General features: G+C 43.6%; 1 protein-coding gene and 1 pseudogene across 1 annotated transcript in view; one reads left to right on the forward strand and one right to left on the reverse strand.

Moving 5' to 3' along the window:
* The window catches only part of LOC120043725 (gastrula zinc finger protein XlCGF57.1-like), a 714,153-nt gene that overhangs the window by 335,802 nt on the left and 353,717 nt on the right, over positions 1-24,634 (forward strand). The window lies entirely within an intron of this gene.
* The window catches only part of LOC120043729, a 79,606-nt pseudogene continuing 58,917 nt past the window's right edge, over positions 3,946-24,634 (reverse strand).

Genomic DNA, 24,634 nt, shown 5'->3' on the forward strand with positions numbered 1-24,634 from the left:
GTCTTCGCCACATGGCTAATGTTTACTGCTAATTCCAAAGTTGAAGGCGACAATCTACAACCGAGCAACGATTCTTCTGGACAAAGGACAACTTGCCCAAGATTCTGATGGAAGCTCATCAAAAAGTAAGAACTATTTATGATGTTAATTCGTTGTTCTGTTGAAAAATGTCAAACTACTATTCCGCCATTAATTTCGGTGCGGTCTCGCTTTAACGCACGCTGTATGTCGTAGTAACGTTAATTTTAAAAATCTAACACAGCGATTGCATTAAGAACTAATGTATCTTTCATTTGCTGTCCAACCTGTATTTTGTAGTCAAGTTTATGATTAGTTACTGATTAGATTAGGTGCCTCTCCCAAGACTTCTCCCGACATTTTGTTGGCAGCTTGGCTACTATTCTCATTGTATAACCACGATTTGTGCCGCTAAATATGCACATTTTCGAACAAACTGTCACGACCGTCATAATAAGCGGACCAAGGCGCAGCGGGATATGAAGACATCTTCTTTTATTAAAGATGACGAAACACGGGGCCTCCCGGGTGGCGCAGTGGTCTAGGGCACTGCATCGCAGTGCTAACTGCGCCACCAGAGTCTCTGGGTTCGCCCCCAGGCTCTGTCGCAGCCGGCCGCGACCGGGAGGTCCGTGGGGCGACGCACAATTGGGCCAGCGTCGTCCGGGTTAGGGAGGGTTTGCCCGGTAGGGATTTCCTTGTCTCATCGCGCTCCAGCGACTCCTGTGGCGGGCTGGGCGCAGTGCGCGCTAACCAAGGGGGGCCAGGTGCACGGTGTTTCCTCCGACACATTGGTGCGGCTGGCTTCCGGGTTGGAGGCGCGCTGTGTTAAAGAAGCAGTGCGGCTTGGTTGGGTTGTGCTTCGGAGGACGCATAGCTTTCGACCTTCGTCTCTCCCGAGCCCGTACGGGAGTTGTAGCGATGAGACAAGATAGTAATTACTAGCGATTGGATACGACGAAAATTGGGGAGAAAAGGGGAGAAAAAAATTAAATAAAAAAAAGATGACGAAACACGAAACAAACACTTTTACAAAACAAAACAACCGTGAAGCTACAAACGTAAGTGCATACACAAGCTACAAACGTTCAACATAGACAATTACCCACAAACACCTAAAGCCTATGGCTGCCTTAAATATGGCTCCCAATCAGAGACAACAATAAACAGCTGTCTCTGATTGAGAACCAAATCAGGCAACCATAGACTTTCCTAAACACCTACACTGAACACAACCCCATACATACTAAAAACCCCTTAAACAATACACACACCCTAAACTAGACAAAACACACAAACATCCCCCATGTCACACCCTGACCTAACTAAACTAATAAAGAAAATCAATATAACAGAGGCCAGGGTGTGACACAAACTCTATATGTATTGTGTAATATGATGTTATAGGACTGTCATCTGAAGAAGTTTGAGAAGGTTAGTGAAAAAATGTATATCTTTTGCTGGTTTATTCATTATCGCTATTGTTGGCTTGAATCAATGCTGTTGTGTGGTTGGCTATTGTAGTAAGCTAATATAATGCTATATTGTGTTTTCGCTGTAAAACACTTAAAAAATCTGAAATATTGGCTGGATTCACAAGATCTTTGTCTTTCATTTGCTGTACGCTGTGTATTTTTCATAAATGTTTTATGATGAGTATTTAGGTAATTCACGTTGGTCTCTGTAGTTATTCTAGTTGCTTTGGTGAGAGTTGTGATGGTGGCTGCAATGTAAAACTATGATTTATACCTGAAATATGCACATTTTTTCTAACAAAACATATGCTATACAATAAATATGTTATCAGACTGTCATCTGATGAAGTTGTTTCTTGGTTAGTGACTATTTATATCTTTATTTGGTCGAATTTGTGATAGCTACCTATGCAGGAAAAAAATGGTGGGAAAAAAAAGTTGTGTCTTTTGCTATCGTGGTTAGCTAATAGAAATACATATTGTGTCTTCCCTGTAAAACATTTTAAAAATCAGAAATGATGGCTGGATTGACAAGATGTGTTTCTTTCATCTGGTGTCTTGGACTTGTGATTTAATGATATTTAGATGCTAGTATTTACTTGTGGCGCTATGCTAGGCTATGCTAGTCAGCTTTTTTACTGATGAGGGTGCTCCCGGATCCGGGATTGTGACCAAGTAGAAGTTAAGAGAAGATGACACCCAGGCCATATGACACCCAGGCTATACTCTATTTTTGAAAGAGTACATTAACCAAGACCATACGTACATTTATGACAGCTGGACGTACTATGGTCAGAAGGATACAGGAAAAAGGATGGTAGCAAAATAACTGATGACCAACACGTGAAACATAATAACATGCATTATTTTTAGGACGTGAAAAGGGTTCTGCCATCATTATAACCTAACCAAAAGCAGATATGAGCGTTAGTGGGCGTGAACAAGCAAGCGATGAAAAGAAAATAATGGAGAAGGGTCAAGGGAAGCTATTTTCATATAGAGGGAGGGGACTCTATTTGTTATGCAAAGACAGAATCCTATAAAGGCAGGACTCTGTAATATGAGAATTGAGTCTCTTTCCATGGAGGGGCTCGGCTCTGTTACGTTTGTGATAGGGTCCTTCCATGGAAGGACTCAGTTTTGCTACTTTGTATTAAAGTCTATATTGAATTCACAAGTTCTTGTAAGAGTGATATATTTCTGAGACAATTATCCACGACAGGGCTTAAAGCGGTCTTAGGGGTGCAGACTAAGAAACTTCTATTCGACCAAATAAACCTCACATAGCAAATAAGCCATTCGTTTCTTGATTGACCAAATTCAACACATTTTCATTGACCTCAACACAAAAACTCCTTGCCTGGTGGAGCGAAAAAATTCCACCTGCTGGAGGGCGACAGATTTTCACTCGAGTTGGGCCCCTCTCTCTGCCTCTTCTTCTCTGACATCGTTCTCTTCGAGCGTCCACGTATTTTTTATTGGCTGAGGCCCAGTAAGAGTCCTCGTAAATAAAATACAGATTAGCGCTGCGCCATCATTGCGGTGAAACAGTAAAGTCCGATGTATGTTCAATCTGACATCTGCAGTGGCCATACAGCATTTACGGCGATGCAACCTTGGCAGAAGTCAGGACATTCATACTTGCTGCGCTTCACGGAGCAGAGCTGTTGTGAAGGAAGGGGTCTTCTTCTTCTTTGGTATTATGGCGGTCTGCAAACAATTGTTACAGATACACGACTCCAACTGATTTGTCTATTTATCAGCCTACTATTCCGTAATGAATAGAAATAATGATAACAGGGCAGAAATTCCTTACACTTTCTGTATATGTTCATACAAGTGACCACAGGAAACTTCTTTGATTAGAGGTTAGTTTGTTTAATAAGGTTTGCAACCCGGAGTTTACACTTACAGCAATTTACAAACAAGACACTCAGTTCTCAAGATGGTGTTTTCTCTTTTTATCCCCTACTATGGTTCACCCCGCCCAGGGTGACATCCCTTAACTTTAATACAATATAAACTAATAATGAATAGTTGCCAATACAAAGATGTTTCTGCTAGGCGGAGTTCAGCTTATTGTTATTTGCAGTTTCCCAATCCTCCTTCCTCTTGCCTGACCGAGCCCCCTGTCTCATTGACTATAAGAACTACAGATTAATTGTTAATTTAAAAAATATTAAATCAATACATGTGTCTATAACTGAGTGCTTGTTTGTGTAAGAGTACAAGTGCATAGGTTTGTGTGTGTGTGTTTGTAATTGGTGGAAGGTGGTATGTGCATTAACATTAGTGAAGTAACACATTAAACATTGGTTTAGGTGTTATTACATGATCGGTTTAAGTTATTACATTATTCATTAAAAAAAGTTGTTACCTGATACCAATAACTTATTAGATTTAGGATCATTTTAATCAATACAGATTTATAAAATACACATTTTAAGTGATAACTTCTTGTTTAGAAGATAATGGATTGAATGTATTGATCAATTGAATACATGAATATACACCTATTGTTGAAACATTATTCTACATAATGACATTTAATAATAATAGTATCATGAGTATATGAAAGAAGATACAATTATCAACATCCCTCCCACACACACACACACACCGGTTCCCTATAACATTTCCTATGATAACATTTATCCATTTAGATCAATGTGTGATATTACATAGACACAGGGGAGACCTGATCCTAGATCAGAGCTGCATATTATGCTCCAGAGGTTACCATGGTGATCAGACTGAGGCAACTGTTTAAGAATGGGAGATGGATATGACTGTTCACTGGATGTTTTCTACTGATCCTTTATTTAGGGATCTGGAACCGGTGCCAGAAGGGGAGGGAGATGAAATACAGCAAGTTTGTGCTTTCTGGTGTTTTCTCATTGGCCCTAAATAAACAAAGCTCTTCCCACATAGACACACATAAGGTTCCTTCTCCAGTGTGTGTTCACTGGTGTGAATAAAGGGTCCATAACTGACTGAAACAATTCCCACACTGATCACAGGAATAAGGCTTCTTTCTCACCAGCGTGTGTTAGCTTGTGTGATTTCAGGGTCCCTGACCGATTAAAGCTCTTCCCACACTGACCACAGATATAAGGCTTCTCTCCAGTGTGTGTTCGCTGGTGTGCAGTCAGGGTGGAAGCTTGAGCAAAGCTCTTCCCACACTGATCACAGCTATAAGGCTTCTCTCTAGTGTGTGTTCGCTGGTGTGAATTCAGTTTATCTGATTGAGCAAAGCTCTTCCCACACTGATCACAGCTATAAGGCTTCTCTCCAGTGTGTGTTCGCTGGTGTGTAGTCAGGTTGGAAGCTACAGCAAAGCTCTTCCCACACTGATCACAGCTATAAGGCTTCTCTCCTGTGTGTATTCGCTGGTGTCTAGTTAGTCTATCTGATACAGCAAAGCTCTTCCCACACTGACCACAGCTATAAGGCTTCTCTCCTGTGTGTATTCGCTGGTGTCTAGTTAGTCTATCTGATACAGCAAAGCTCTTCCCACACTGACCACAGCTATAAGGTTTCTCTCCAGTGTGTGTTCGCTGGTGTAAAGTCAAGGTGGAAGCTACAGCAAAGCTCTTCCCACACTGATCACAGCTATAAGGCTTCTCTCCAGTGTGTACACGCTGGTGTATGGTTAGGACTCTTGCACTAACAAAGCTTTTCCCACAATCAAGACAGAGGTAAGGCTTCTCCCCTGTATGAATTCTTACATTAGATTTGAAGGTGTTAGATGCAGCAAAACTCTTCCCACACTGATCACAGTGAATAATGAAGCCACTCTGGCTTGTGAAACTCTTCCCACAGTCAGAGCAGCAGTGGTGATGTTTCTTCCCTGTACGTCCCTGCTGGTGTTTCTTGAGATGTTCTGATCTGGAGACACTCTTCTCTGTCTCGTCAGCAACATGATGTTGTTGAAGCGCACCAGATGATAAGCCCCTCCCACTGAGAGAACAACGGTACGGTGTTTCCCCTGTAAAACAATAACATTAAATAACTTGGTTTTGGAAATATAAGTCCATAAATAATATACATTTTTTTTATTTAAAAAAATCTGTTATTTAGCAGACGCTCTTATCCAGAGCGACTTACAGGAGCAATCAGGGTTAAGTACCTTGCTCAAGAGCACAGACAGATGTTTTACCTAATTGTCTCAGAGATTCAAACCAGCAACCTTGCGAATACTGGCATTAACCACTAGGATACCTGAATCCCTCTTTAATAAATACTCTATGGCCAGTTTATTAGGAACACGATCCTCCGTTCACGAAACTGAATCGACAATTTACTGTCCACTGAGTGTATATTGTTTATCAATCAATTAACAGAAGTTACAGAAGCAGATTGTAGTCTCATCCACCCCCCCCATTGTTCTTACTTGATGAAATCAAATCTCTCTCATGTCCTTCTCTCACAGTTCCACTCTGCCCTGGTGTTTTCCTGCAGTCGACCAGCCGCACAGACACCCTCTTCAGATCCAGCAGTAAGACGCTACAAGGAGAGTTGTGACCAGGGGACTCCGGCAGGTTGGAGGGGGACGGGCTAGCTCTGTCCTGGTGACCACAGGAAGTATTGTACATAGAATATCATTAGACCAATTTGTTTTATTACTTTAGTCCAAATCTCTGATTGATGGCTGCATCCTTATAATACCTCCTTTCTCCTGAAGTGTGTCATCGTTCATTACTTTCCACAAATGTCTTGTATATTTCACTTTGGCAAATTTTTCAAAATGGAATTGGAATATTTTTTACAAAATGTAAAAACGTATAAAACTTGATGGTAGAACAAAGAGCAGAACCGAATCGAAAAGCTCCACCCCCCCTTTCAAGATACGGGCCGAATGTCGCCTCCCCTTCCAACGTGTGAAAGATGGTAACACCTGCTAAATCATGGTTTGTTCAAATAACCAGCGATGAAAAACCTAAACACCAGAACTACTGCTGCTCGTTATCCCACTTGGAGCATGTTGAGAAAAATGTCAGTCTTACAGTTTCAGTATTCTTATACAGTACATACGTAGAAGTAACCATCAGATATAGGGGTATTGTAACATGTAGTAGAAACCTACAGTAAAAAGGTATTGGTGTAGCCTGGTGAAATTTCTGCCCCATGCAACATTGTTCAAGATCCACTTTTCTATGTGACTTGTTACTGTAACAGCAGCCACATCTAAAATCAACAACATTCAGATAATGAGTGGAATAAACTGTAATTTCACACCCAAGTATTTCTACACCATCATTTCAAATTTCATATTTTTTTTAATACTGTACGTAAACTTGACACTTTATAATTTTGCTTTCGTAATTCAGTTTTTAGCAGTTTGATTAATTATAGTTAAATGTATTGTTAACAAATGACAGGAACATCGTTGTACTTACAGTTACGAAAATCTACAACATATTTATGAAAATTGTACCAAAGACAAAAAAAACGGCATTGGATTGGTGGAGTCATGGGCTAGTGGGAGAATCCACCATATGTTTAATAACAGACATTTCCTTTCAAATCAGTTAAGGGATAGTGAACAAGTGCACAGTTAGGGAGGACAGAAAGATAACTAGGGATTCTCGTATCGTCTGAGATTCCCAAAGATTGGAAAGCTGCCGCGGTCATCCCCCTCTTCAAAGGGGGTGACACTCTAGACGCAAACTGCTACAGACCTATATCTATCCTACCCTGTCTTTCTAAGGTCTTCGAAAGCCAAGTTAACAAACAGATTACCGACCCTTTCGAATCCCACCGTACCTTCTCCACTATGCAATCTGGTTTCAGAGCTGGTCATGGGTTGACCTCAGCCACGCTCAAGGTTCTAAACGACATCATAACCGCCATCGATAAGAGACATTACTGTGCAGCCGTATTCATCGACCTGGCCAAGGCTTTCGACTCTGTCGATCACCACATTCTTATTGGCAGACTCGACAGCCGTGGTTTCTCAAATGACTGCCTCGCCTGGTTTACCAACTACTTCTCTGATAGAGTTCAGTGTGTCAAATCGGAGGGCCTGTTGTCCGGACCTCTGGCAGTCTCTATGGGTGTGCCACAGGGTTAAATTCTCGGGCCGACTCTCTTCTCTGTATACATCAATGATGTTGCTCTTGCTGCTGGTGATTCTCTGATCCACCTCTACGCAGACGACACCATTCTGTATACTTCTGGCCCCTCTTTGGACACTGTGTTAACTAACCTCCAGACGAGCTTGAATGCCATACAACTCTCCTTCCGTGGCCTCCAACTGCTCTTAAACGCAAGTAAAACTAAATGCATGCTATTCAATCGATCACTGCCCGCACCTGCTCGCCCGTCCAGCATCACAGCTGAATATGAAAGAGGTTTGAATACAATGAAACAGATGAAAACTGATTGGTGGTCCAACCTAAAGTCTGATACACTGTCAGATCTCCTTATGGTCCAGCTGTCCTCTCCAGAGATCAGGGAGTATGATCCGATAAAAGCTGTGATGCTGTGGCACCAGGACTCTGTCAGGAGCAGGAGGCCAGACTTCATGGACCGTGCAAAGAGGCTGATTGTGGTAGAGAGTGAGGAGTCTGAGGTTTAAGTTGATTACAATTAGTAAGCATCTGATAGGTTTACAAAACCTTCAAATTTACTTTTGTTTTATCCTTAAGTACATTTAATAGCAAATACTTCAGTAGAATTTTGAGTTCAAGACTTAGAATAGGTGGACATCTACAAATACCTGGGTGTCTTGTTAGACTGTAAACTCTCCTTCCAGACTCACATAAAACATCTACAATCCAAAATTAAATCTAGAATCGGCTTCCTATATCACAACAAAGCATCCTTCACTCATGCTGCCAAACATACCCTCGTAAAACTGACCATCCTACCGATCCTCGACTTCGGTGATGTCATCTATAAAATAGCCTCCAACACTCTACTCAACAAACTGGTGCAGTCTATCACAGTGCCATCCGTTTTGTCAACAAAGCCCCATACACTACCCACCATTGCGACCTGTACGCTCTCGTTGGTTGGCCCTCGCTTCATACTCGTCGCCAAACCCACTGGCTACAGGTTATCTACAAGTCTCTGCTAGGTAAAGCCCCGCCTTATCTCAGCTCACTGGTCACCATAGCAGCACCCACTCGTAGCACGCGCTCCAGCAGGTATATCTCACTGGTCACCCCCAAAGCCAATTCCTCCTTTGGCCGCCTCTCCTTCCAGTTCTCTGCTGCCAATGACTGGAACGAACTGCAAAAATCTCTGAAGCTGGAGACTCATATCTCCCTCACTAGCTTTAAGCACCAGCTGTCAGAGCAGCTCACAGATCACTGCACCTGTACATAGCCCATCTGTAAATAGCCCATCTATCTACATACCTCATCCCCATACTGTATTTATTTATTTATCTTGCTCCTTTGCACCCCAGTATCTCTACTTGCACATTCATCTTCTGCACATCTACCATTCCAGTGTTTAATTGCTATATTGTAATTACTTCGCCACCATGGCCTATTTATTGCCATAACTTACCTCATTTGCACTCACTGTTTATAGACTTTTTGTTTTATTTTGTTCTACTGTATTATTGACTGTATGTTTTGTTTATTCCATGTGTAAATGTGTTGTTGTATGTGTCGGATTGCTTTGCTTTATCTTGGCCAGGTCGCAGTTGCAAATGAGAACTTGTTCTCAACTAGCCTACCTGGTTAAATAAAGGTGAAATAAAAATAAATATGTAAAAAAAAAAATCCTTAACATATTATGTAGGCAGAAGTGGAGCTTGCGTGAGGGCCTGTTCCTGCAGATACAAAGAAACATGATGTAGACCTACCATTATTTAACACTATAAAATATTATGTAACACCATAAAACATTTTTTAACACTATAAAACATTTTTTAACACTATAATGACATATTTAACACTATAAAACATATGATTAAATTAAATGCTGGAATTGGTCTGAGCTGTTGTTGCTTATTTTATAAAGCAAAGTACCCTACAGCTGCCTGTCACTAAACCTCATTGAGGGGAGCCCTGGGACTGGTGGCTGCACTGCTGGTTGGCTGCTGGTGGGGGAAGGACCAGGGTCTTCACAATGATTTATTTATTGAGTTTAATAGTTTAAATTAAGTTAACGCACTGCTTTAATACTTACGAGACCATCGTGATTAATTGACCGAATGATTTTGTCTTGCAGTAATGTGGTCCCTGCCTGTATTTCCTTAAACCTTTGTTTTAGCAATGCATGCTACTGAGAAAATATATATTTCATAACATATTCTCTTGCCCCCATTAGCCCCCACCCCTAGTGCAGCACCACTGGAATTGCCGTGCATGGCAGAGTTGTTGACAAATATCCAACACATGGGCTAGTCCAGCATCCAGATCGGAGCTGTAAAAACAATCAAGCCGGTCAATTGGCAAAGTTCTTAGTTTGGCAATGTTGATCTGCACAGATTTGGATTAACATTTTAAATTAGACAGGAGAAGGAGCATATTCTAATTTATTCTGGATGTTTGAAAAGGAGTTTGTTCTGATGCTAGCCAGCATGCATTTGCTCACTGCAGTGCACAACGTGCTGTTTACGTGTATTTGTTTTCTCCGCTACAGTTTGAGTTGTGTCCTGTCTGACAGTGAAATATGGCTAGCTCTAAATATAGCTTGGTCTATGGAGTAGCTAGCTAGCTAGTGTTGCAAAAGTCTATTGCATTGCATGCATTGTAAGGTAGCAGCGTGTCAATTTGGTTTTGAACTGATGTAGCCATGTTTTGTGCAAAAATATAGGACTGTCATTTGGATGTGAACTAGCTATCGTTAGCCAGCTTCTGTGTCGATGTCAGCTATTTTCGTCTGGATCAGGACAATGGCTGAAGTTGTTGTTTGTGTAACAAACCTTCCATAAACCATTACAGCTAGCTACCTTTCTTTGCCTGTAGGTTAGCTAGCTAGCAGCTTTCAGCTGACTGTTGTTAGCTAGCTACAGAGGCTAGCTGGACTTTGGACAAGCAAGCTAATGTTGGCTAATAGCTGCAGTATTGTTGCAAAGCATCCAAGTTGCTGACCAGGTTAGATAGATTTGGCTGAAAATATATTAGCATTGTCACAAAAAAGGTAGCACATTGTTGGGTCTTAATGGACAGAAATGTGCACGTGAGAGTGATAAATGATCAAATGTAATAAAACCTGTTCCACCCAAAAAGTAATTCAAACTTTTTAATTCCAATCATCACTTTATGGAAGCTACAGTGTGAGGATTGAAAATATGCTTGGCCTATAATGGGGGCGTCTGTGTGTGTGTGCTGGAAGTAACATTTTGCCCCAGATAGTGTGCTGAGAAGCTGTGGTTAACCTTGAGCGGGAACAGTATGTTTTCTATGCAGGTGTAAATAGCTCAACAATGTTGCAGAACTGTCTGACCTCAGTTTCTAGGGTGTGGGCGTGTAATCTACACAGCAACAGCACCGGACAGTTGGAGCGCCAGGGGCTGGGACCAGCCTGTGCGCCAACGATAGGTTGAGTGAGTCTAGACCACGCTCAGCCTCTACTTTGACAGGCCAGCTCAGAAGCGGGAACTAACTCTGTCTTAGTATATAAGAAGAACTCTGTATGAATAAGTTAGTTCTCTGTTTACCCTGCGTGGTGATACAGTGAACCCGTATATACGAAAATTGCATTTACCATTTATCGCTTGTGTTAAATAAAAATACTTAAAGTATATTCGGTGACTCTGAATCACATTTTATCCTTTTACCAGATTCGATTGACGCAACCCTTTACAATAGTGCCATTTTAATCCAACGCAATAATTTGAGCAAAGTAGGCACAGAAAACACTGAACACTCACGAATACAATATAAGGGAATCTAAAACAATAAAATAGAAAATAATAATTGTCCAAATATATATTTTTTGCCAGTGTGTAGTGAGATGAGCATCTCACAATTAAATCTCAAAAATAGTAATAATTTGAAAAGGGGCTATCAACTAGCTGGCCTGGCGCATCGTTGCCCATGAATGGAGGAATGGTAGGCTAGCGAGCAAGTATTTTAGCCAGGTAGCCTTGGACAAAAAAAAAACGAAAAGCGTGTACTGTCTGACAGAGTCCTAGACCGTTCAGGGAACATAAGTTGGGACATGTAACAGTATAACTTTACGTCGTCCCCTCGCCCCGACACGGGCGCGAACCAGGGAACCTCTGCACACATCAACAACGGTTGCCCACGAAGCATCGTTACCCATCGCTCCACAAAGGCCGCGGCCCTTGCAGAGCAAGGGGCAACACTACTTAAAGTCTCAGAGCAAGTGACGTAACTGATTGAAATGCTACTAGCGCGTACCCGCTAACTAGCTAGCCATTTCACATCCGTTACACTCACCCCCCTTTCAACCTCCTCCTTTTTCCGCAGCAACCAGTGATCCGGGTCAACAGCATCAATGTAACAGTATAAACTTTACGTCGTCCCCTCGCCCCGACCCGGGCGCGAACCAGGGACCTCTCGCACACATCAACAACGGTTGCCCACGAAGCATCGTTACCCATCGCTCCACAAAGGCCGCGGCTCTTGCAGAGCAAGGGGCAACCCTACTTGAAGTCTCAGAGCAAGTGACGTAACTGATTGAAATGCTACTAGCGCGTACCCGCTAACTAGCTAGCCATTTCACATCCGTTACACTCACCCCCCTTTCAACCTCCTCCTTTTCCGCAGCAACCAGTGATCCGGGTCAACAGCATCAATGTAACAGTATAACTTTACGTCGTCCCCTCGCCCCGACACGGGCGCGAACCAGGGACCCTCTGCACACATCAATAACGGTCGCCCACGAAGCATCGTTACCCATCGCTCCACAAAGGTCGCGGCCCTTGCAGAGCAAGGGGCAACACTACTTGAAGTCTCAGAGCAAGTGACGTAACTGATTGAAATGCTACTAGCGCGTACCCGCTAACTAGCTAGCCATTTCACATCCGTTACAGACACACAACATGTTTTTTTTCTTCTACTTGCACGCACACACAGAAATCAGTACTATGGATAGACGCATCATATTTAGCTTAGGTTGATGGGACTAAATCGTTTTTGGCAGGGGCGCAACTTTGGTTTTAGAAGTGTGTGTGTGTGTGTATATATTTTTTATCCAGTCAGATAAACACTAAAAACTGCCTACTCGGCCTCTTGGAGGCATCCGCATGGTCCTAAAGCACACCGTTGCAACATTTAGTATCACATTCCAATGATAAAACTGGGGGGGTCAAAGATGCAATTTCAGAATGTGGGGGGCATGTATACTCCATCCCAGTGAAAGTTGTACCCCTGGTTTTTGGTATATTTTAGTTGTCACTGTAGAAGACTAAATTAGATGATGTTGAAGTTGAAATGGTGCTTGAACAGTGGAGGCAGCACCTGTTTCCTTTTTGACTTGCGGTAACTCTAAATCAATAGTTGTTTAGTATTCAGAAAACATTCACTTGCTTGACCATTCTGAAGGTCATGTAACTGTTACATGCAACATTTTTTGTGAACTTAACAGGACAGATGTTGCTCTCTAGTTTTATGATGTAACAAAGGTGTGGTTGAATGTATTCTGACACTGTCTTCTGCTGTCAGCTGTGTCAAGGCATATGAACTAACAGGTTATAACAATGCAATTATCACCACATGTAATATGGCTATTTTTCTGTCTTGGCTTCCCTGGTGTTTTTACCTACACACCGCTACTGCAAGGTGTAGGTTTGGCCTCATTATTTCTCCATGGTTCTGACTTTAGCTGCTTGTTGCGCATTGCCTTGTGTGAGGATCTGTGTTTATTGCACTATAACCCAAAACTACATCACGTGATTGAATATTAGCAACTGTTGGCCTGGGCGCCTGGGTGTGTGTGCTGGAAGTAACAGTTAGCCCCAGATAAGTGTGCTGGGAAGCGGTGGTTAGCCTTGAGTGAGAACAGTGTGCTTTGTATGCAGGTGCAAATAGCTCAGACAATGTTGCAGAGCTGTCTGACCTCAGTCTCTGGGGTGAGGGAGCGTAATCTGCACAGCAACAGCGCCAGACACCAAAGAGCGCCAAGAGGCTGGGACCAGTCTGAGCGCCGGCGATAGGCTGAGCAAAGTTTAAACCACGCTCAGCCTCCACTGTGATAGGCCAACAGAGGGGTTGGAACTACGTCTATCACGGTATAAGAACAGCTGTTTACTTACCTCCTGCCAGTTCCCTGTTCTACCCTGCGAGGTGTTACAGTGAACCCGTATATACAAAAATTGAATTTACCATTTATCGCTTGAGTTTAATAAAAATACTTAAAATATATTCGGGGACTCTGAATCACATTTTGTCCTGATACCAGATTTGAATTGACGCAAATCCCTTATACTTGGGAACAAACATACATTTACATATCAACACTCGACTTACGTTGTGACAAATATATGTCTGATGTAGCCTAATCTTACTTCAGAAAGATCCTGGATAAGATTTGAATCTATTAAAGTCAATAAAACATCCAACACCCTATTCACCAAGAATCCTGATGTCTGTTATCATCTAACTCCACCCGAGAGTCTGTTGGAACAATGTCCTCTTCGAGAGTCCAGGTAGTTTTAATTGTCTGATGCCCAGTAAGTGAAGCCTATAAAATACCAGACTGATTACAGCAGAGCTATCCGTGCAGCGAACCATGCAGCATTTACAGCTATGCAACCTCCACATTAGTCAGTGCATTTCGCTACACCCGCAATAACATCTGCTAAACACAAGTATGTGACCAATAAAATTGTATTTATAATTATTCCGCTTTACAGACCAGATCTAGAGCCGTTGTGAAGGAAGTGGTCTTCTTCTTCTTTAGTGTTATGGCGGTCCGCAAACAATTATTATAGGTGCACGCCCCCACCTAGTGTATTGGCTGTGCATCAGCCTACTATTCTGTAGTATTAATTCATTACACTTTGTGAAAAACCAACTAACCCTACACCCATTAAAACCTCATCGTTATACCACTACTTTGGCCCTCTGATCCTACACCAGGCCAGCAGCCTGGGAGGACGGGATATTATCCTTCAAAACACCTTGTAACTCTGCAGTAAAATATTGTACACCCAAGTACTTCTCAACAGCTGCCACCACATCTATCCACTGTGATTTACATTCTATTCCTGTGGTACGGTTGACAGCCACTTTAATAATGGAAATTGATGTAAAACATTTATCACTAGCCACTTTAAACAATGCCACTTAATATAATGTTTACATACCCTACATTACTCATCTCATGTATATACTGTACTCGATACCATCTACTGCATCTTGCCTATGCCGTTCTGTACCATCACTCATTCATATATCTTTATGTACATATTCTTTATCCCTTTACACTTGTGTGTATAAGGTAGTTGTTGTGGAATTGTTAGGTTAGATTACTCGTTGGTTATTACTGCATTGTCGGAACTAGAAGCACAAGCATTTCGCTACACTCGCATTAACATCTGCTAACCATGTGTATGTGACAAATAACATTTGATTTGATGGAAGGAAGTAGTCAAGGAAGGGAGTTTGTTTATACAGGAAGAACCGCCCCCACTTACCGTCAACCAATCATTTCAATGTTGAGCTAAACAGATCTTTAGATCTCGCCAGCTTGTAGAATTAAAACAAAGAAATGAGTTACCTTTGGCTCGTTCATCCATCCCAATGGGAAAAATGTGGGTTTTGGAATAAATACCAAAAATAAGATAAGCACAGACTAAGGAGATCTTATACGTTTTGTTCTATGAGATAATAGCAGTCAGTAAATATGACCTTAATGAATTATGAAGCCTTTGTGATTTATATGCTTTTTTTATTACATAAATTCTTCAACATTCACAAGAAGTGACGTTAGCTGATAAAGATTGTAGAACAAAACCTATAAGATATCCTAAACCTGTGTTTACGACAGACCTTATTTTTGGCATTTATCTAAACACCCTATAAAAAAACGGCATACATTTTCCCCATAGGCTTTGCCCAGCGAACCATGGCAAAATTAGTGCCGAAAATAGATGCCATTACTATTTCTCTCTATAGAGCCCCACAGTGTACGAGTCATAATACCCATAAAACCTAGTGGTCGAACAGGGAAATGGTTCCAATTGTTTTCCACCATTCATTTTCACATAGGGGATTTTCCATAGGCTTACCCTGGCGAGACATTTTGATATTCTTGTAAATCTCTATTGGACAAGGTGACTTCTATCAATATAGTCGTCTCTATTTACACTCAAATGTCCTTAATGCTAATTAGCATGAAAGTAGACATCATGAAAAACTACAAATCCCTGCATGTCATCTCTAGCTGACACCTTTGCTAACAGGTATTGTGTAATTTTAAAACTTGCCCATGACAGGTCGCAGACTTGTCAACTTAGAAGAATTGGCAAAGAAATGTAACCAATAAATTCATTACTACCTTTAGCTAACATTAGATTGTTAATGCAGAGATTCTTACCTTTGCCTCAATTCGTCAATCTCGTCCAGACCGGTCAGGGTATTTCATGTTCTGTATGATAGCCACATTAGTAGCTAATTAGCATTTCATTTTGGGGGGATAAATACAGGCAAATATATTGATACGTCACCTTGTCTGAGAGAGATTTACACGGTTATCAAAATGTCACGCTAGGGTAAGCCTACATGAAACACAGCCCTTATTTGAAGTGTTTCTAAAATCCCCTGTGGGAAAATACACGGTGGAAAAACGATGGGAACCATTTCCTATTTTGACCGCTAGGTTTTATGGGTATTGTGACTAGAGGTTGACCGATCAGCATGGCTGATTAATTAGGGCCGATTACATTGCAGTCCACGAGAAGACTGCGTGGCAGGCTGACCACCTGTTACGCAAGTGCAGCAAGGAGCCAAGGTAAGTTGCTAGCTAGCATTAAACTTATCTTGCACGTTCGCACTTTGGTGCGAAAAGTGCAAATCAATCCCAGAACAGCAAAGGACCTTGTGAAGATGCTGGAGGAAACAGGTACAAAAGTATCTATATCCACAGTAAAATGAGTCCTATATCGACATAACCTGAAAGGCTGCTCAGCAAGGAAGAAGCCACTGCTCCAAAACCGCCATAAAAAAAGCCAGCCTACGGTTTGCAACTGCACATGGGGACAAAGATTGTACTTTTTGGAGAAATGGCCTCTGGTCTGATGAAACAAAAATATAAAGTTTTGGCCATCATGACCATTGTTATGTTTGGAGGAAAAAGGGGGAGGATTGCAAGCCGACGAACACCATCCCAACCGTGAAGCACGGAGGTGGCAGCATCATGTTGTGGGGGTGCTTTGCTGCAGGAGGGACTGGTGCACTTCACAAAATAGATGGCATCATGAGGAGGGGAAATTATGTGGATATATTGAAGCAGCATCTCAAGACATCAGTCAGGAAGTTAAAGCTTGGTCGCAAATGGGTCTTCCAAATGGACAATGACCCCAAGCATACTTCCAAAGTTGTGGCAAAATGGCTTAAGGACAACAAAGTCAAGGTATTGGAGTGGCCATCACAAAGCCCTGATCTCAATCCTATAGAACATTTGTGGGCAGAACTGAAAAAGCATGTGCAAGCAAGGAGGCCTACAAACCTGACTCAGTTACACCAGCTCTGTCAGGTGGAATGGGACAAAATTCACCCAACTTATGTAACCGATGTGAAATGGCTAGCTAGTTAGCGGTGGTGCGCGCTAATAGCGTTTCAATCGGTGACGTCACTCGCTTTGAGACCTTGAAGTAGTGGTTCCCCTTGCTCTGCAAGGGCCGCGGCTTTTGTGGAGCGATGGGTAACGATGCTTCGAGGGTGGCTGTTGTTGATGTGTGCAGAGGTCCCTGGTTCGCGCCCGGGTCGGGGCGAGGGGACGGACTAAAGTTATACTGTTACATATGTAAACTTCCGACTTCAACTGTATCAAAACAATCCAAAACAATCCAGATGTCTTTGTTCCAATGTTTTTTCAAGTTCTAATGTAAAAAACTATATATCAAAACTATTTTCTTTTAGACATATGATATTGGGATTACTCTGAATATCACACATGGACATTTCCTATGCGCGGATATGGAATCATTCAATATCCTGTGATAGGCCTATGTGGACAACTTATTTTCTCAAAATGAAGACAATTACTGACAGTAGGCCTACATGGTATGTTTTAAGCTCTAGACTGAGGTTGTAACGGCTGTCGTCTTCCTCCTCCTCGGACGAGGAGAGGAGAGAAGGATCGGAGGACCAATACGCAGCAAGGTATGATGACATAATGTAATTTATTGAAAGACGAACACGAACACGAAAACACTTGGAAAATTACAAAATAAGAAAACGACGTAGACGAAACCTGAACATGGAACTTACATAACTACACGCAGAACTCACGGACAGGAACAGACTACATCAAACGAATGAACAGCCAAAACAGTCCCGTGTGGTGCACATACACAGACACGAAAGACACAGGAGAAAACAATTAGACAGACATAAACGAAAAGGAAAAAGGGATCGGTGGCAGCTAGTAGACCGGCGACGACGACCGCCGAGTGCCACCCGAACGGGAAGGGGAGTCACCTTCGGTAATATTCGTGACAGTACCCCCCTCCTGACGCGCGGCCCCCGCAGTGCGCCGACGCCGGCCTCGGGGACGACCCCGGGGGCGAGGCGCAGGGCGATCCGGATGGAGGCGATGGAATTCCCTTAGTAGATTTGGATCCAATATATCCCCCACCGGGACCCAGCACCTCTCCTCCGGCCCGTACCCCTCCCAGTCCACGAGGTACTGCAGGCCCCTCACCCGGCGTCTGGAATCCAGTATGGACTTTATCGCGTACGCCGGGGACCCCTCTATATCCAGAGGGGGCGGAGGGACCTCCGGAACCTCACCTTCCTGCATGGGACCAGCTACCACCGGCCTGAGGAGAGACACATGAAACGAGGGGTTAATACGATAATACGAAGGAAGTAACAATCGATAACACACCTCGTTTATTCTCCTCAGGACTTTAAATGGCCCTACACACTGCGGACCCAGCTTCCGGCAGGGCAGGCGGAGGGGCAGGTTTCGGGTCGAGAGCCAGACCCTGTCCCCCGGTGCAAACACGGGGGCCTCACTGCAGTGACGGTCAGCGCTCTTCTTCTGCCGTCCACTCGCCTGACGCAAAGACTCCTGGACGGCTCTCCAGGTCTCCTTAGAGCGCTGCACCCACTCCTCCACCGCAGGAGCTTCGGTCTGGCTCTGATGCCATGGTGCCAGAACCGGCTGGTACCCCAACACACACTCAAATGGTGACATGTTGGTAGAGGAGTGGCTCAGTGAGTTCTGGGCAATCTCTGCCCAGGGGATGTATCTTGACCACTCCCCTGGCCGGTCCTGGCAATACGACCGCAGAAACCTACCCACCTCCTGGTTCACTCTCTCCACCTGCCCATTACTCTCCGGGTGATACCCCGAGGTCAGGCTGACCGAGACCCCCAGATGTTCCATAAACGCCTTCCATACTCTGGACGTGAACTGGGGACCCCGATCAGAAACGATATCCTCGGGCACCCCGTAGTGCCGGAAGACATGGGTAAATAGTGCCTCCGCAGTCTGCAGGGCCGTAGGGAGACCGGGCAACGGGATAAGACGGCAGGACTTAGAGAACCGATCCACAACGACCAGGATAGTGGTGTTCCCCTGAGACAAGGGAAGATCAGTAAGAAAATCCACCGATAGATGGGACCATGGCCGTTGTGGAACGCGGAGGGGTTGTAATTTCCCTCGTGGCAAATGTCTAGGAGCCTTACTCTGGGCGCATACTGAACAGGAGGAGACATAGAATCGCACGTCTCTCACCAAGGTAGGCCACCAGTACTTCCCTCTAAGACTTCGCACCGTCCTTGAAATACCCGGGTGACCTGACGAGGGTAGACTATGAGCCCATCGAATCAATTGATCACGAACAGCGAGCGGCACATACCTACGACCCTCCGGGCACTGTGGAGGCGCAGGTTCCGCCCTTAGTGCCCGCTCGATGTCCGCGTCCACCTCCCATACTACCGGTGCTACCAGCTTAGCCGCCGGAATGATGGGAGTAGGATCGATGGACCTGTCATCCGTGTCGTATAGTCGGGACAGCGCGTCAGCCTTAGTATTGAGGGAACCTGGTCGATACGAAATCGTAAACCGAAATCGGGTAAAGAACATGGCCCACCTTGCCTGACGAGGATTCAGTCTCCTAGCTGATCGGATATACTCCAGATTCTGGTGGTCGGTCCAGATGAGGAAAGGGTGCTTAGCCCCCTCAAGCCAGTGTCTCCACACCTTCAGAGCCTTGACCATGGCCAACAACTCCCTATCCCCCACATCATAATTCCGCTCCGCTGGCCCGAGCTTCTTCGAAAAAAAAAGCACAGGGGCGGAGCTTCGGTGGCGTACCCGAGCGCTGGGAGAGCACAGCCCCGACCCCAGCCTCGGATGCGTCCACCTCAACTATGAACGCCAAAGAGGGGTCAGGATGCGCCAACACTGGCGCGTCGGTGAACAGCGCCTTCAAACGACAGAAAGATCTCTCCGCCTCTGCGGACCACTGCAAGCGCACCGGGCCCCCCTTCAGCAGTGAGGTAATAGGGGCCGCCACCTGACCAAAACCCCGGATAAACCTCCGGTAGTAATTGGCAAACCCTAAGAACCGCTGCACCTCCTTTACCGTGGTCGGAGTCGGCCAATTACGCACGGCTTTTACGCGGTCATCCTCCATTACCATCCCCGAGGTGGAAATGCGATAACCCAGGAAGGAAACGGCTCGTTTGGAAAACTCACATTTCTCTGCCTTCACGTACAGGTCATGCTCCAGCAATCGCCCAAGAACCTTGCGCACCAGAGACACATGCTCGGCGCGTGTAGCGGAGTAGATCAAGATGTCGTCAATATACACCACTACACCCTGTCCGTGCAGGTCTCTGAGAATCTCATCAACGAAGGATTGAAAGATGGCTGGAGCATTCTTCAACCCATACGGCATGACGAAACCTGAACATGGAACTTACATAACTACACGCAGAACTCACGGACAGGAACAGACTACATCACGGAGGTTCTGGGACAGGGGTACATTCGGCCCTCCATGTCACCCGCCTCCTCGAGTTTCTTTTTTGTGAAGAAAAAGGTGGGTGATTCTGTAACGGCTGTCGTCTTCCTCCTCCTCGGACGAGGAGAGGAGAGAAGGATCGGAGGACCAATACGCAGCAAGGTATGATGACATAATGTAATTTATTGAAAGACGAACACGAACACGAAAAATCTTGGAAAATTACAAAATAAGAAAACGACGTAGACGAAACCTGAACATGGAACTTACATAACTACACGCAGAACTCACGGACAGGAACAGACTACATCAAACGAATGAACAGCCAAAACAGTCCCGTGTGGTGCACATACACAGACACGAAAGACACAGGAGAAAACAATTAGACAGACATAAACGAAAAGGAAAAAGGGATCGGTGGCAGCTAGTAGACCGGCGACGACGACCGCCGAGTGCCACCCGAACGGGAAGGGGAGTCACCTTCGGTAATATTCGTGACAGAGGTCAACATCAGGATCTTGATATGCTAAATAAGGACAATTTCTGATGCTTATTTGCACGGAGGATATGCTCAATAATTTGACTAATATTAACTCCAAATCATTCTTCGACACTAGCAATCATTGTTGTATTATTTCCGCAGAAAGATGAGCGCAAACACAAGCTAACAGCACCGTAACTGGTAGCCTAGTTACAAGAATCACATATTTTCAATGGTCGTTTTCTTTATTTGGGCGCAACAAATTAGTCTATAAACGCTGTGTGGCCGAACTGACATCTGGAGAAACAATCTGAGGTGTTCAAAGAAGTTAACCGGTGGCTTCAAAGCCTCAATGGCCAATACGTAGCATCAGCAATCCAGGGTTTATATACATCATTGGTGTAGCCGATGCCTAATTATTTCTCCCTGGTTCTGACTTGACCTGCTGCTGGTTGCTCATTGCCTTGTATCATCAATCTGTGTGCGATGAGCTAGTAGGCTACTTGGCTGAAATTACCACCATGGTTTCTTTTGTCCTGCTGTTCAAATCGAACTCATGGATGTGGAAGATCACACGTGAAAACTGGACCTATACATTTTATACACCACAATAGGTATACTATTAATAAAAGTCAACCAAACTTACCCGGTCCATCGTGGAAGCTGACGTTACTGTAATCTTTAAAAAAAAAAAAAACGACACTAAATGTGTACGCTACAGTTACTTTCTTTGTCACAACGTTCAGATAAAGAAAAGCTCGACCACAACTTTATAAATATCAAAACTCCATTTAAGTTGTGACAAATGAACGTCTCATGTAGACTAATCTTACATTAGAAACATCCTGCAAAAGCCTGTGAAATGTGTTTGGATTGAAAACTAGATAGAAGACAGTAACAAAGTACTTCCTGTTTATGCTTTTCAGCTTCTTCTGTGGTGTTTAAGAGGTGCCGGCACCTACTGTACATAGTCATCAACACCTCTCTTCAAGTGGGTGAGGCGGTTTAGGGAGTCATTATGCTAGAAAATACTTTTGTATTATATCATGAATCTATTTAAACTGTACATTACATGTTTCACTGTTTTAGAATCATCCTGAATGATAGTAAATGCATTATGTCCACGTGTGGTTGTATTGTTTTTATATTTGCAAATAAAATCTAAAATAACAAATCTAAGGTATTTATAGAAACAACAAAAACAGCTTGGTTAGAGAAATTCTTTGCTATTGTCTTTCCAATTAGCTCATGGCTAGATGCCTTTATAGGGCGTGTAGCGGTTCTCTGAATGGAAGACGCAAAAGCTTCCCGCCAAGGGCTGTGGGAGCTAAGCATTAAGGAGAGCTAAGCATTAAATATAAATAGGTCTAGTTGCTAGGTTGAAGTAGCAAGGACATGCACATCTCTTTTCTCAATAGGGGGTTTCGTTCCCAAATTAAACTGCCTCGTACTCAATTCTTGCTCGTACAATATGCATATTATTATTACTATTGGATAGAAAACACTTTCTAGTTTCTAAAACCGTTTGAATTATATCTGTGAGTAAAACAGAACTCAAGTTGGAGCAAACTTCCTGTCAGGAAGTGAGAAATCTGAAATCAGGCAGTCTGTTCTAGGGTCAGTTTATTGATTTGCATGTATTCTATTTGTCGACATGCACTGCATACGCCTTCCCCTAGATGTCAGCAAGTAGTGAGAATTGGAATGGAGTTGCTAGGTAGATCTGAGGCCATATAAAGGGTCTGGGTACGTGGGGTACACTCTTTTCAACATTCGCCATGACGCAAGACAGACCTCAGGATGGCGTTCTGGAAAGCTCTCATTATAGGCCTTAGATATATCCGGCTCTGATTTTATTCGATATAGGTGTTAAAAACGTCGTAATGTAGTTATTTTAAACCGAGTTATATCATTTTATATCAGTATATTGCGATTTTCGGAATTTTCTTAGTGCTGCGTTATAGTGAGTTTGGGCACGTCTTCGCCACATGGCTAATGTTTACTGCTAATTCCAAAGTTGAAGGCGACAATCTACAACCGAGCAACGATTCTTCTGGACAAAGGACAACTTGCCCAAGATTCTGATGGAAGCTCATCAAAAAGTAAGAACTATTTATGATGTTAATTCGTTGTTCTGTTGAAAAATGTCAAACTACTATTCCGCCATTAATTTCGGTGCGGTCTCGCTTTAACGCACGCTGTATGTCGTAGTAACGTTAATTTTAAAAATCTAACACAGCGGTTGCATTAAGAACTAATGTATCTTTCATTTGCTGTCCAACCTGTATTTTGTAGTCAAGTTTATGATTAGTTACTGATTAGATTAGGTGCCTCTCCCAAGACTTCTCCCAACATTTTGTTGGCAGCTTGGCTACTATTCTCATTGTATAACCACGATTTGTGCCGCTAAATATGCACATTTTCGAACAAACTGTCACGACCGTCATAATAAGCGGACCAAGGCGCAGCGGGATATGAAGACATCTTCTTTTATTAAAGATGACGAAACACGGGGCCTCCCGGGTGGCGCAGTGGTCTAGGGCACTGCATCGCAGTGCTAACTGCGCCACCAGAGTCTCTGGGTTCGCCCCCAGGCTCTGTCGCAGCCGGCCGCGACCGGGAGGTCCGTGGGGCGACGCACAATTGGGCCAGCGTCGTCCGGGTTAGGGAGGGTTTGGCCGGTAGGGATTTCCTTGTCTCATCGCGCTCCAGCGACTCCTGTGGCGGGCTGGGCGCAGTGCGCGCTAACCAAGGGGGGCCAGGTGCACGGTGTTTCCTCCGACACATTGGTGCGGCTGGCTTCCGGGTTGGAGGCGCGCTGTGTTAAAGAAGCAGTGCGGCTTGGTTGGGTTGTGCTTCGGAGGACGCATAGCTTTCGACCTTCGTCTCTCCCGAGCCCGTACGGGAGTTGTAGCGATGAGACAAGATAGTAATTACTAGCGATTGGATACGACGAAAATTGGGGAGAAAAGGGGTAAAAAAAAAAAAAAAAAAAAAAAAAGATGACGAAACACGAAACAAACACTTTTACAAAACAAAACAACCGTGAAGCTACAAACGTAAGTGCATACACAAGCTACAAACGTTCAACATAGACAATTACCCACAAACACCTAAAGCCTATGGCTGCCTTAAATATGGCTCCCAATCAGAGACAACAATAAACAGCTGTCTCTGATTGAGAACCAAATCAGGCAACCATAGACTTTCCTAAACACCTACACTGAACACAACCCCATACATACTAAAAACCCCTTAAACAATACACACACCCTAAACTAGACAAAACACACAAACATCCCCCATGTCACACCCTGACCTAACTAAACTAATAAAGAAAATCAATATAACAGAGGCCAGGGTGTGACACAAACTCTATATGTATTGTGTAATATGATGTTATAGGACTGTCATCTGAAGAAGTTTGAGAAGGTTAGTGAAAAAATGTATATCTTTTGCTGGTTTATTCATTATCGCTATTGTTGGCTTGAATCAATGCTGTTGTGTGGTTGGCTATTGTAGTAAGCTAATATAATGCTATATTGTGTTTTCGCTGTAAAACACTTAAAAAATCTGAAATATTGGCTG

This window comes from Salvelinus namaycush, chromosome 3 (genome assembly GCF_016432855.1).
Source record: "Salvelinus namaycush isolate Seneca chromosome 3, SaNama_1.0, whole genome shotgun sequence".
Classification (NCBI taxonomy): Eukaryota; Metazoa; Chordata; class Actinopteri; order Salmoniformes; family Salmonidae; genus Salvelinus; species Salvelinus namaycush.